At 34.9% G+C, this 10,363-nt stretch overlaps 1 long non-coding RNA gene across 1 annotated transcript in view; it reads right to left on the reverse strand.

Moving 5' to 3' along the window:
* Positions 1–7,868: 7,868 nt before the first annotated feature.
* The window catches only part of LOC111832081, a 3,990-nt gene continuing 1,495 nt past the window's right edge, over positions 7,869–10,363 (reverse strand). The window contains exon 3 of the long non-coding RNA XR_002835216.1: positions 7,869–8,318. This is a non-coding gene — a long non-coding RNA (uncharacterized LOC111832081). The remainder of the gene's footprint in view (positions 8,319–10,363) is intronic.

Here is a 10,363-nt window from a genome sequence, read left to right on the forward strand (position 1 = left end):
AATCATTCAGTAATATCGTCTTTTAATAAAAATTAATAATAATATGTATATATCGTCTTTTTTTTTATTCTGCTTTATTTTGTTCTATGTACTAAATATAAAACCCAAAAACTCTTTCTTATTAAATTAAACTTAATTAGTTGTAATATAGCGAATTTAGTTGTAATATAGCGGTATTATAATATAAAATATAGTTAATTTTAATTTTATAATATGAAATTATTATTCAGCAAAATTATGATAAAGAAATTAATCGATGCAAATTTCTTTAGCGAGTAATATTAAATATTTGAAGATAGGGTTAGCTGATGATGTCTATGCTTCAGATTTAATCCAATAATGATTATAAAAAACGCATTTTATTAAACTAAAAATTTTAGACGCTAATGGGTAAAATACAACTAAACATTATTTTTTCGGAAAATTGAAGATGCATCATAAAGCATTAAAATACAATTATAATGATCATCAAATCCGAATGAATTATAGTTGTTTTCTCCTTTTTTTGGGATCTTTGCTTCCACTGATTATGTTGAGTACACCAAACAAATTCTCTTGAAAATTCTTCATATTTGTACTTCCTTGGATCACCATCCATCCAACTTTGCAATTTAGATCTTGAATTTGTAGATAGAAATGTAACGTCTTCTCTAACATCGTCTACAACAAAACAACCAATATAACAACTAAATATAAAATTTTAATGAATAATCAATCTAAAATTTAAACAAAAATTAAAATACCTAAACCATAAGGTGATGTAACCATAGACAAAGGTGCGGTATTCTTTGACATTACCTTCCAAACAAGCCCTACACGAACAGGAAAACGGAAATTAGAGGATGATGAATAAAAGGAAGAACAAAGTTCAGTATATCATCCATCGAATTGCTTTCCATCCAATTTTGCAATTTAGATCTTGAATCTGTAGATAGCAATGTAACGTCTTCTCTAACATCGTATACAACAAAACAACCAATATAACAACTAAATATATAATTTTAATGAATAATCAATCTAAAATTTAAACAAAAATTAAAATACCTAAACCATAAGGTGATGTAACCATAGACAAAGGTGCGGTATTCTTTGACATTACCTTCCAAACAACCCCTACACGAACAGGAAAACGGAAATTAGAGGATGATGAATAAAAGGAAGAACACAATTCAGTATGAAAGAATAATTCTACGAACATAACAAAAAACTAAAGATTTACTTTTTTTAGTTATGGGGATAGCATAGAAACCCTAGTATTTATAGAAGTGTTTTTTTTAGGGTTTCAACTTAGGTCGTGTTTTTTGTTAACGGGCTTTTTTACGTAAGCCTGTTTCCTCTAAACCCTAAATTTAGACTTTTTCGGCTTTAGCTATAGGATTTCGATTTTGGGTTACTAATTTCCAATTTTTATTGTTAGGTTTAGATTAATTAAGATCTAACTTAAACTTTTATAAACTTTTAAGTTAGGGGTATTTTTTCATTAAGGGTAAAACAGTAACCCGGTCTTAACTAAATTTTTGATTTTGTCTTGCAAAGAGCCGATTTTAATTTTTTTGTTTAAATTAATTAAGGATTAAGGAAAAGATTACAATTAGGGGTATTTTTCATTAAGGGTAACTTAGTAATATTTTTGTGAGATTGAATGTGAGCACTTTTGACTACTCCTTTAATAATATAGATAATACCTCATTCTAAATTGGATTCACTTTTTAAATATAATTTATTATGATACATGTATAAGATTAATATTTTAATGTCATATGATATTTGGCATATATTACTCTTTCTGTTTTAATTTATACAAATTCAACATAATTTATAATTAATATTTTAATAATTTAAACATTTTTTCTGGATCCGGGTCAGGTGTGGATAGCAGTGAATATAGGTATATCCATATCCATATAATTTTTGTCATGAATATAACAGATGTAGATCTAAGTACTCAGTATACATGAAGCTGGTAGAGAAGTTCATTTTTAAATCCATTTAAAACATATTATAGAATCTAAAACATATCACTAAACGAATAACACATAATTTTAACTAGTATTTATATATATAGAAAAAAACAAATGACTTTCATAATTTTTTTATAACTAATGATTGAATAATACCTGATTTTTGTTTGGATTTTCAAAAATATTAAACTCCATGAACTAATAACCAAATGTTGTCTGGTCAAACTTTTCAGGGTATGAACCTTAGATTGACTACTTACTTTAATAGGTTGGGACTGAAAGGGACTCAATGACCTAATACTCATTTATTGTTCCTTGATTTCCTTTTCACCAAATTCCTTACTATAGTGGGTTAGCAAATGATGAGAATATCCCTAGGATTCGACACTCTTAAGTTGAGCAAAGATAGATTTGGCTAGAAAGCCGTGGTACGGAATAGAAGTTGAATGGTCGATGGATATCACAAGAAGCTTGCGGAATAGCATCACGATACCGAACTTAGATCCTTTGGATATACGCACCAAAGAGGCTAAGGTTTTTGCTGGATATACACACGAACAAGAGAAAAGCTGGATATACACACCAACTAAAAGATCTCTTTAGAGAAAAGGTTTTTGATAAAAAGGAAGGTTGAGTTTCAAAGAGATTACAAGGGAGTTTATAAAGAAGAGAAAGAATAAGCCTTGGAACAAGTTACAAGGCTGTTCTCGAAAATACAAAGCAATAAATTCAAGACTTGAAATTTAAAGGATAGATTGACCCTCTTCCTCTTCTTGGTCGTGGCTCCTTAAGTGCATAAAAGGCCTTGGGCTTTTGATTCAACAAATGGGGAATGGTGAAGTGAAACAGTTGCCTCGTTAAAAACCTTGTCAAGAAAACCCAGTGGGACAACACTTGACAAGGGAAAAAGAGTACAACCATGACACTTTCCCATTGTTGAATCACTTAGCTTGGATCAAAACCAAAGTGGTTTGACAAGCTTTTCCTTCATACTTGATGTCTTGATCGTGTTGGCTCCAAATCTGATTAATTAATCCTCCAACAGCTTCGTTAAACATTTTAGCTCTTGAGCGAGTCATTGGACCAGTTGGTGTGACAAGAGCATCCTCGGCTACAAGCTTATCCTCCTCTCCTAGTTGCTTATCCTCCTCTCCGAGCTGCTTCTCCTCAGCTATGAGCTTAGCTTCTTCAAGTTTAAGTTCCGGTTCATGCTCCAATTCCTTAGTGCTATCCATGATCATATCAGCAAATGTTTCATTTTGGAGCTACGAATAGCTTCATTAAACCGGAGTGCGCGGCGGGTGGTAACATCCGAGGAGATCCTGATGGTTATTTTGGAGCCGTTAAGAGTCATAGGAGGCGCGTTGCTAGCGCTTCAGGAACGGGTTAGTGGTATGGATGTGCAGATTGCGGGGGAGTCAATGTCGGCAGATCTGTACATTAGTCCAGTGGAGCTGTATGATGTGATTCTTGGCTTTCCTGAAGGAGATGGTACAAATGTGCATCTAAGTACGGCTTACCATCCTCAAACAGACCGGCATCTAGAGCGGACCATCCAGACGCTTGAGGATCTTTTGACGATGTGTGTGTTGGATTAGGGTGGTCAGTGGGACGATCACTTGAGCTTGGTGGAGTTTGCCTACAATAATAGCTACCAGGCGATTATTGGGATGGCTCCTTCTGAGGCGTTGTATGGAAGGCCATGTTGGACACCTCTATAATGGACCAAAGTGGGGGATAGGAGCATATATGGTGCAGACTTTGTTCAGGAGACTTTGGAGAAGATTCGGGTTCTTAAGTTGAACATGAAGGAGGCGCAAGATCGACAGAAGAGTTATGTTGATAAGCGGTGCAAGGAGTTAGCGTTTGAGGTTGGAGATATGGTGTATCTCAAAATGGCCATATTACGTGGTCCTAACAGGTCCCTTACTTATACTAAGCTGAGTCCTAGGTATATGGGTCCTTTCAGGATTGTGGAGCGTGTTGGACCGGTAGCGTATCGGTTGGAGTTACCTAAGGTTATGCAGGCGTTCCATAAGGTGTTCCATGTGTCGATGCTGAAGAAATGTCTGCATAAGGATGATGAGGTGTTGGCTAAGATTCAGGCAGATTTTCAGCCCATCATAACTTTAGAGGCGAGACCGGTGAGGATTCTCGAGAATCGGGTAAAGGAACTTCGGCCTTAGAAGAATCCTTTGATGAGAGTCCAGTAAGATGCATCCAAAATCGGGTAAAGGAACGCATATCCGTAAGATGGCGTTCAAGACGAGATATGAGCATTATGATTTGTAGTGATGCCTTTCGGATTGACAAATGCACCAGCGGCGTTCATGAGGCTGATGAACAGTGTGTTCCAGGCGTTTCAGGATGAGTTCATTATCATCTTCATCGACGATATCCTGGTGTATTCTAAGAATCCTGAGGAATACGAGGTGCACTTGAGGGAGGTTTTGGAAAAGCTGTATGCTAAGCTAAGCAAGTGTTGTTTATGGCAGAGATAGATGGGTTTTATGGGTCATATTGTGTTTGTAGAGGGAATTTTTGTAGTGCTAGAGAAGATTGAGGCTATTAGAGATTGGCCTAGACCGCAGAATGCCACGGAGATCCAGAGTTATCTGGGATTGGCGGGATACTACAGACGGTTCATGAAGGGTTTTGCAAGCACAGCTCAACCGATAACCAAGTTGACGGGGAAGGATATTCCTTTTGTGTGGACTCCTGAGTGTGAGCAGGGTTTTGCTAAGCTTAAGAAGATGTTGACAAGTACGCCGGTCTTGGCTCTAACATAACAGGGGGAGCCGTATGTGGTGTACATAGATGCTTCGCGAGTTGTTTTCGGTTGTGTGTTAATGCAGTAGGGTAAGTTGATTGCATATGTTTTGCGGCAGTTGCGAAAGCATGAGGGCAACTACCCTACTCAAGAATTGGAGATGGTGGCGGTAGTATTCGCTCTGAAGATTTGGAGATCCTATCTGTATGGGGTGAAGGTTCAGGTGTTTAGAGATCATAAGAGCCTGAAGTACATATTCACGTAATCTGAGTTGAATTTAAGACAGAGGCGGTGGATGGAGTTGGTTGCAGACTATGACCTGGAGATAGCTTACCATCCCGGTAAGGCTAATTTGGTTGCAGATGCCTTGAGTAGGAAGCGAGCGGCTTCAGCTAGAGGGCAAGATATGAAGACCTTGGTAGGAGAGATTAGCACTCTGCCTTTGTGTGCTACTTCTCAGGAGTCACTTGGGTTAGAGGCAGCTAGCCGAGCAGATCTTCTGACCATAGGTAGGGCGGCTCAGGAGTATCAGGGCTGGTTAGTACTTCTAATGATACAGATTCAGAGTATCAGGTTATAGCACACGGGACTATTCTTGTGCGTGGGCTGTTTTGTGTTCCTAAGAATGAGGGTTTGAGGCGTGAGATTATAAGTGAGGCTCATGGGAGAATGTTCTCTTTTCATACAGGATCGACCAAGATATACAGAGACCTGGAGAGGTACTACAATTGGGTTGGGATGAAGAAAGACGTGGCTAAGTGGGTGTATGAGTGTGATGTGTGTCAGCTAGTGAAGGCTGAGCATTAGGTGCCAAGTAGTCTACTGCAGAGTCTTCCTATTCCAGAGTGGAAGTGGGACATAATTACGATGGATTTCATAGTTGGTTTGCCGGTGTCTCAGTTCAAGGATGCTATTTGGGTCATTGTAGATCGTTTGACCAAGTCTGCACACTTTCTGGCTATCAAGAATACTGATGGAGCGGTAGTGTTAACCAAGAATTATGTGCAGGAGATTGTCAGACTTCATGGAGTACCGACCAGTATTGTGTTAGACTGGGATTCGAAGTTATTAAAATATTTTAAGAAGGTATTTATACGGTATTTATAAAGCTTTTATAAGATTTTTAAATTTACATACATATAAAGATAATTTGTGGCTATATATATAAAGCTTACATATATATTTTTGATAAATTTCAAATTGTAGTGACTTTTTGATAAATTTACAAGAGTGGTATTTAAAAAAAAATGGTATTGGAAAAAGGGTATTTTTGAAATTCCACCAATTTTGTTTCAATTTTGTACATGTGGATTCCACGTCAGCATGACTTCAGCACACGTGGATTCCACATTAGCATGACTACTGCACACGTGGATGCCACATCAAAATTAGCTAAACATTTATCACGTTTTTGTATGTTTTGGCAAAAAAACTAAACTTTAGGTTTGAAATTTAAATTATTTAAAAGTGCATGTATGATTTAACACATGCGATAGTTCAATGTATGAATTCATCACAAATTAACCAAAATATTTAACTAACCCGCTTAGATTTAACCAACCCGCTTAGATTTAACCAAAATATTTAATCAACCCGATTTAGATATCCAAACTTTATTTTAATAAAATTATAAGTTTATAATAATATTTTCTTAGACAATTCAGTAATATATATCCGTTTTGAAAATTTCAAATGACAACATATTAAAAAAAGATGAATTTTTATTCTATATTTATATTATATATTTTAATATAACAAATTAAAACAAGATCAAATAAAGGTGAAAGGAGAGTAATAAATGTTTTTAATTTATTATCTTAAATTAGTAAGAGAATATTAGGAAATTCAAAATCTAGATATGGAAATAATATAATCGGCTGGGAAATTATCCTATTTATATCCAAACACAGTTAAATATCCGATTTTCAAGTATTCAATTTTTTAATTTTGGGTTAATTTTTAGTTTTGACCACTATCTTGGTTAAGCTATAGTTCCAATACTGATTTTAAACATGAAATAGTTTTATTTTAAGAGAATTGAAATAAAGTGTTTCGTAATAAATCCATTATAAAAATATAATTATTACAAATAAAGAGAAGATCCAAAGACAGTAAAAGAGAATATTTTGGACATGCCTTTAGCTTGAAAAGATAGTCAAAAGCCAGCAATCCAGCAGAATGCATACAATGAAAACACAAAGTCTAACAATAAAAATAATAAAAAATAAAATCTAATGCATGCCCTGATGAAGGTCATTGATGAAGTTCTCACGAATATCGAATGGGACAAAGGAGGTAGATGGCTTCCTAGAAATGAAGTTTTAAGGTAAGAATTTTTTGAGTTAAACCCTTATTGCAGAGATCCCAAGCTTCTCCGGAGCATGTTTTTTTTTTGTATGGAAGAATAAATCATGAGTATATCCAATCCTATCATAAAAAAGATTTAAGAAACTAGTGCCACAAAGGAAGGTTTCGAACATGTTCTACATAGAGTTGCAGTTAAAGCCACCCGCTGGTTGATTACCTTTCTATATCCTTGCTTGTATATTAGTTCAAATACTTATTCATCAATAAAATTCGTGGAAGACCATTTAAAAAAAACATATTCCAACCATTAAGTCGTAACTTAAGACCCTAGCAGTAAATGATTATCAATCAAAATACATCTACACAAACACTAAAACAACCATATACACAAACATGTCCCAAAAGATGGATAAACTTCTTCTAAGAGTGGCTTCCAATCCATGTTAGAATTTGACTTAAAATCTTGAATAAATATTTATGGTTTACATTCCATCTGAAAAGCCAAGTGAGAGATAGAGAAAGAAAAAAAAAACTGATACACATTTTAATAGCAAATCGAAACAACAAAATATGTACTCTTTTACCATTACACCTTTATAATTTGGGTAAAATACCAATTTCCACAACCCACTATACATCAGGTTTATGGCAGCGGTGTTATGTAAGAACATCACTTGAGAGTACGAAGTAAAAACATAGTGGACTAACTTTAATTTTTTAATAGACTTGCGCCCCATAAAGAACCTGGGCAAGCATGTAATTTACTAAATTCCATGTGTTGATTAGATTCAGTGTAACTGTGTGAGAAAACATTATTACTTCTATAAAGCTAATCAAATCGGACTTGGATTCAAACGTTCAGTTTTAGATTCGATCTTTTGTTTACATTCACACAAATTAACCCCCCCCCAAATTTTTTTTAATGCAACATAGTTTCCCAAAGCGGAGAACTTGTTTCATATTTCAAATCACCATCCAAAACAGATGAGTATAATTCATGTTAATCCGTCATGATTAGAATCGATGTTGAGATAAACATGCTACCAAGGATGATAATTTACCTTTCTCCAAACCAAATCAGCAAATCTCCTACTTCATGAGTAACTCAATGTCCTCGCATCTGCAGAACCCATTTTCTCACCCGCAACGCAAGCATCAAACTCGTATCAGAGGGATTTGTAATCTGCAACTCCTAGCTTCTCTTCCTTGAAATCCAAATCCTTGGTACCAAAGTCACTAGATTGATCATCGAAGACATCTTTCTTCTTCTTCTTCTTTTTCTTCTTGTCCAATGTTGGGAGACGGCGTTTTAGAGAAGAGAAAAATTATATTAGGTAAATGCTATTATTATTAAATAGGTGTTTTGATTTCTTATAATTAATAATTAATGCATAACAAAACTTGAATTGTTAAGCTGGATCCATTTAAAAATCTGGTCCCATTTACTATAATTTATCAGAGATGGAGAGTAAAAGCCCGTAAACAAAATCGAACATGCCTTGTTTTCTACGAGGATCGAACTCGATCTGTTACACTCCTTTTAAGACACGGGCAGACACGCGGATCTTTAGCAAACGGGTCGGATAATTGATTTTGATTTGTAAAAATCAAAAAATTACCCATTCTAATTTCAATAAAAGCTATCCTTCACAACTAATTGAATGGCAAATATGGAAATTTTTGTCAATTTTTAGAGATATCAAAAGTGTACTTCTCTTTTATTATATAGGGGATTGTCTAAAAATAAAATAAAATCCAATACAATACTTTGAATTTCCATTTATAAATAAATCATCAGAAATTATTAAAATAGTACACTGAATTTTTATTAAAATAATAATCTGAACACTTCACTAACAATTTAAAGATTTTTAATTTTACTTTTTTGACAGATTCATATATAACGATAAGTTTAGATGAATTTGAATATCATCAAGACCTTGTTATATGTACATCAATTAGACATGTATGGTCCTTATAAAGAGAAAATGTTAAAACTCTCACTCTGTCCACATCTCCTAGATTAAAAATACAATTCATGGTTGGGATTCTAGGGTTTATCGCCACCATGGAAAAAAGAAAAAAGAAAGTGGTCTCCAACCCAAGCAAGTCCCCAAGAGAAAACATGACGGAGATCATCCTCCCATTTGATCTATTAATTGAGACATTCTCAAGATTGTCATCGTAAGAACTTCGAGGTCTCGTTGCGTTTCAAAGCGTTAGTATTTCATACTGCGTTGTTGAGAATTCACCCAACTGTTTCTAAATATATCATCGGTTCGGCCGCGTATTTTATTCAACTTCCTATACAACGGTAAATGGATCTTTTACTCCATACCTCAAGAACTAGATCCAAACCGCAACTACTCTTCTCCTATAACTCCTTATTACCAGATGCATTTCCCTAAATGTTTGGGTTCTGGGAAGATAAGTGTCCCTCTTTACCTGGTTTGATATGTAACAAATTTAAGAAGCCGATGCTCTGTAACCCTAGCACAAGATAGTACATATCTTTACCCATAGTGACAACCAAGAGGAATCAGATTACACCCTATCTCGGGTATGATCCAATCCAAAAAGTATTTAAGGATAATACTTTGAAGAGTTTTCGATGTGATCATACTCGAGATGGGGTTTCATCTTATTCCTCTTCGTTGTCACTAGTGGTAAACATATGTACTCTCTGTACTAGGCTTACAAATCATCAGTTCTTAGATTTGTTATAGATCAAACCAAGTGAAGAGGGACACATATTTTCCGCAGAACCCAAACTTTAAGGGAAATGCATATGGTAATAGGGAGATATAGGAGAAGAGTAGTTGCGGTGTGGATATAATTCTTGAGGTATGGAGTAGAACATCTGCTTACCTTTGTGTAGGAAGGTGAATAAATTATGCGGCCGAACCAACGACATGATTTTAGAAACATTTGGGTAAATTCTCGACGATGCAGTAAGGAAAACAAAAGCTTCGACATGCAACGATACCTCGCAACGTCTTCAATTGAAATCTTTGAGAATATCTCAATTAAGAAATCAAATTGGAGGATAATCTCCATCCTTGGGGACTTGCTTTGGGTAGAGACTACTTTATTATGCCTTCTTCCATGGCGGCAATAAACTCTAGAATTCCAAACATGACTTGTATTTTTTATCTAGCTAGGAGATGTGGACGGAGTTAGAGTTTTAACATTATCATTTATAAGGACTACACATGTTTAATTGATGGAGATATAATGAGGTCTTGATGATATTCAAATTCATCTAATTGTATCGTAATATATGAATCTGTCAAGAAAAGTTTATAAATCTTTAGATCTTCAGTGA

Source organism: Capsella rubella, unplaced genomic scaffold, assembly GCF_000375325.1.
Source record: "Capsella rubella cultivar Monte Gargano unplaced genomic scaffold, Caprub1_0 scaffold_2, whole genome shotgun sequence".
Taxonomy (NCBI): domain Eukaryota; kingdom Viridiplantae; phylum Streptophyta; class Magnoliopsida; order Brassicales; family Brassicaceae; genus Capsella; species Capsella rubella.